The sequence below is a fragment of the Oryzias latipes genome, chromosome 3 (assembly GCF_053564925.1).
Source record: "Oryzias latipes strain Hd-rR chromosome 3, Olatipes_Hd-rR_3.1".
NCBI lineage: Eukaryota > Metazoa > Chordata > Actinopteri > Beloniformes > Adrianichthyidae > Oryzias > Oryzias latipes.
The window spans coordinates 27786367-27791180 of record NC_136239.1 but is presented as its reverse complement, the minus strand read 5'-3'; the positions used below and the strand labels follow the sequence as shown (position 1 = coordinate 27791180).

General features: G+C 40.2%; 1 long non-coding RNA gene across 1 annotated transcript; it reads left to right on the top strand.

Moving 5' to 3' along the window:
- The first annotated feature begins 256 nt into the window (after window positions 1–256).
- LOC144991204 (uncharacterized) lies at window positions 257–2974 on the top strand. Its single transcript, XR_013655164.1, has 2 exons — window positions 257–1108; window positions 1667–2974. It is a non-coding gene; the product is annotated as an uncharacterized LOC144991204 (long non-coding RNA).
- The last annotated feature ends 1840 nt before the right edge of the window (window positions 2975–4814 follow it).

The window sequence follows — 4814 nt, the reverse complement described above, 5'->3', positions numbered from 1 at the left end:
GTTTTTATTATTTTTCTATATATAGCAGATAAAGAAAAAAACCTTTAAGGAATTGAAAGTAATTGAAAGTTACATGAGGCAATAATTACAATCATGAATTTGAATCCATTAACAGTTCTTTACCGAGGGTTAGTGGGATGTTGCAAGTTGGTCCAAGACCTGAGCAGAGTTATTGTCAGGTTCGCAGAGATACCAAAGGTTCAGAAATGAAAGTGCCAGGCAAAAAGTATGATTTAAAAAATTCTATATAGTATAAACATTTTGTATTATACAGTTGTCCAGTCTGGATCTTTAAAAAAATTTTAAAAATCAACCAAAGTAAAATGGCTAAAAAAATTTAAAAAAAAATACAGCTGGGACAACAGACCAAGTCTAAAAAAATAAAAGAATCGATCAGAATAAAATACAACTGGGTCGACAGTCCACAAAGTTATAAAAACCACCAGGTTAAAACAGTTTAAAAAAAAGGTAAGGCTGGATCAGCAGTCCAAATAAATAAAAAAAAATGTTTCTTTCTATCCCAAATAAGTCTTAAGAGGGAAGGATCTGGTGGGAGCAGAGATCAGTTAGACAGGTTCAGTGCAGCTCCTCTTGCAGCCTTTGCCCCTGCGACGCTCACTGCGAATGTAAAGAGACGTCCTTACTCAGCAATACAACAATGTCTGGACACACTCTCTCTCCAGAGTTAAAAGTGCCCACGTTCCTTTACTTAGCTGAGAACTCGTGTTGAGGAGTTCCTCCCACACAGCGCGTCACGTCCAGGCCTCGTCTTCTTCTCTCCCGATCCCGGCGAAGTCCTCACTTGCCACGGGTGTTTGAATTCCTCCTGTGAGCGCGCCTTCGTGTAGCTCTTGTGGGTCTCCGTGCAATAGACCTTTTTTCGCAAAAACCGGAAACACGTCATTAGAGTGTAAACCTAGTTCCGGTTTGTGCTTCGCTGGCCGAGGAATGGCAGAGCCTCGAGTGTTTTCGAAGAGCCTGAGTTGTGTTCCGAGGTTCATCAGCGCCGATGTGGTGAAGAGTGTGAAGATGCATTCGTCCACTAAAGGAAACAAATTGGACAAGGGATATAAATTCGTCCACGAAGAGTTTATCCACCATTACCAAGGTAAGCTTCAGCTAGCTTTAGCCATAGCCGCATCACCGGTAACTCTTTGTTTACGTTACGTCAACGGTAAATCCTGGTGTTATTAATTTGTAATATAAGGTATAACACATCGCAGTGAATATGTTGTGTGTATGTTTAAGTGAAAAGGCATGAGATTAACATAACGACCAAAAATTTGGTGAAGTTGTACTATAAGAAATGTTAAGTTGCCCGTTTGCGTGTTCATTCTTTTTGCTGCGGTTGCGGCACTTTCTTCACTTACTATTAGTATTATTTTTCTGAAAGTAGGGTGACCAGGTGTCCTCTTTCCTGGACATGTCCTCTTTTTTTATACCTATATAATAAAATAACATTGAACATAGATGAAATGCAATCATATTTGCTTTATGTACGCAGCTCTGCACACCAATTACTCTCGATGAAATATCTCACAAACTCCACTCCTCTTTTTTTACAAACTCAAATCTGGTCACCCTACTGAAAGTTATAGTTTCATGTTACATTGATGTAGCAACATAAATATGTCTTAATTGTAACCTATTAATTTATTGTGTCTAGATATCACTGGATGCAGAAAGTGCCAACCTGAAAGCTTTCTCCTGCAGTTGTGCGGCTGGTAAAGGATTTTGCAATCACATAGTTGCCATCCTGTTCCAGACCCCACATTATTCACAGCTGGGTCTGCAGGCTGCTCCACCCCCCCTGGCCAGCACAAGTGGCTTGCAAAGATGGCACAGACCAAGAACACAGATGGGTTAGTGATAAAATTGTCATGATTTAAGAACGGATGTGTATCCATAACAACTGTAAATTATTATAAAAACACCCCCAGCAGTGACTACAGACTAATTGCTTTTTGCCTTTTATTTATAAGGGAATCCATCCTGGGCTGCACGGTGGCGCAGTGGTTAGCGCTCTTGCCTCACAGCAAGAAGCCCCCTGGTTCAAGTCCCGGCTGGGGGACATGAAAAATACAACATCAATGGGGGACCTTTCTGTGTGGAGTTTGCATGTTCTCCCTGTGCATGCGTGGGTTTTCTCCGGGGTCTCCGGCATCTTCCCACCATCCAAAAACATGCTACATAGGTTGATTGGCAACTCTAAATTGTCCATAGGTGTGAGTGCGGGAGTGAATGGATGTGTGATTGAGGATATTCTACCCTGCGACAGACTGGCGACCAGTCCAGGGTATCCCTTGCCTACGCCCAAGTGGCCGGGATAGGCTCCGGCAACCCCGTGACCCCGAAAGGGAATAAACGGTTAAGAAGATGAATGAATGAAAGGAATCCATCCTGAACCGGTTAGTGAGCTGGTGGTGCAAAAGCCCAAAACATTTGGCAGGGATGGTCTGAGGTCCACACTGTACAAGGCATTTACAGGTGATTAATTTAACTTTTTGTTGGTTTGTGAGAGCAATTTAAGTTTTTCTTTTAATGTTATGACTAACCAAATTATGGTTACAGCAGATATAATGAATTAAATTTAAATGTAGTTATGCACTTATGTCTAACTTTTGTGTGTGACCAAAAATCTTGTGTTTCTCTTGTGTAGGACCACAGCCAGATCCATATATGATGGCATCTGGAAGCAGATTATGCCAGGTGCAGCCCCAACCTCTCATGGCTGTGTTTGGGGTTTCTGAGTTGGAATGAAAGAGAACTTGGATATATATTATTATGGCAAATGCATGAATGCATACCTTAAATTACACTTATCTTGTCTTTAACAATCAGTTCAGCCTTCTGTCTTACTGTTGATGATCGGTAATGTTATTTTTTTATTGTAAATCTTTGATGTTATTTGTGTTGTTATTAATCAGTTGTTACGCATACCAAAAAATTAAATGAGGCACAATTTTGACCAGAATTGTTTTATTTGTTCATCTAATTTTTTTTTGGTAAGTCAAAGTCACATTTCAACAGAAAAATATTACGAATATAACAATTATATTTAATTAGATTTTAAGAATATGTGGAAACACTAATTTCTTTTCCATACTATTTGCACATTATTCATTATTTACATACCAAACATTAATTCACTCTTCAAAACAAAAAAGTCCATGATTATTTGCCAAAACACGGTAGTTTAGCCAGATCTGATTCACACTTCCCATCAGTGTGAGCAGCACGGGAGAGTCCAAGATGTGAAAGGACTTTATCCTACCAATCACTCTTTCCACTATAATTCTGAGGCGGGCAATGGCTTGGGTTTGTTCCGTTTCCTCCTTGCTGATGGAGCTGAAAGCTTAAAAGGTGGAATGATGATCTTAGATCCAATGTCAGTTAGGAGATCTTGAACGAGGAACTCTTTGTCCGCCATGACATCGTCTCCTGGCTCCAGCAAAGGAACTTGGCTTCCAAGTCACGGATGTAATCCAAAGCCTCATCCAGAGCACCTGTAAAGATAAAGAAATTAAAAACCAGTCTTAACATGTTTTTGCTACCTTTCAACATGACACAGTAATCATGTTTCGAAAAGTATGTTAAGTATTTAATTACAAATTACATTTCATTTATTTTTGTTAAGGAAAATATAAATGACAAAATACTCAAAATTAATTAAATACATGTAATGCAAATAGGTGAGAGCATGAACAGCTTTTATTATAAATATTAATTTGTTCAGGTAGAAATGCATTTATCCAATAACGGTACACATAGTTGACTAATGTTAACTAAACACATTATGAACAACCTTACCTGCAGGTGGGTGTGTCACGTAGTGGTGATCCATCTTTACTGCCTTAGCTTAACCACCATGTTGCTATCTTCACAGCATAGCTGCATAGCCTGACGTCTGAGGTTCTGTCATATACTGACTCCCTTCTCAAGGAGCAGTAAAGTTGTTCCAAGGGAAAAGGCTCGGGACAACACCACTGTTCAGGCGACGAACGACGCAGCCGCACCACAATCCGGAGCGAAATGCCGGCAGCAGACGAGACGGTGCTACCTGTGTTTACATTAAAACAATGCCCTTCCTCTCTTCAGATCGCCTGTATCCATTCGGGTTTCAGGTTTGGATCCACAGGAAAATAAAACAATGAAATGCCGGGCTGTTTTTGGTTGGAAAACGAACAGCCTGGAACACAACAGAAACTGCAACTCTTCGACTCTGCCCTTCTTCATATCTGCCGCTATACTAACAGGAAGTTGTTTTACACGTCAGTGACGTATTTCTGGTCGAAAAATGCGGAAGTGTGAAAAGGTCTATTCCTTCTCTCAGGCTCTTTGTCGGAGCTTTGCCGTCTTTGGCTCTCGCCCGCACTCTGGCTTTTAAGAGAGGGCATGACGCCCACAGCCAATCGTATGCGGTTGGGGAGGGGTTTCCCAATTAGTCCTCTTTCCCTGTCATAGTCCTTCTATTAAGTAATAAATTGCACAAATCACAGCAAACCAAAACATCACCGCACACAGAAAAACAAAACAAAAAAAACAAACAAAGCATGCACCAAATTTGGGAAAAAGGTAAACCTTCCGACATTATCCCACATGATCTAGAGTAATTGGCATTTGTGAGGGATCGAGCGGCCAAAGAGGACAACAGAAGTTTCTCAAAAATGAAAATTTTAATTTTCTCAAAAAATGTAAAAAGATGAACAAACTGGGCCCGTAAAAGAGGTCAACAGAAACATAATTAACTCAGGCAATAACTTTAACTTAACCAACTAAACAGACCAAGTAACAGAAACAAACTGACCTAACCA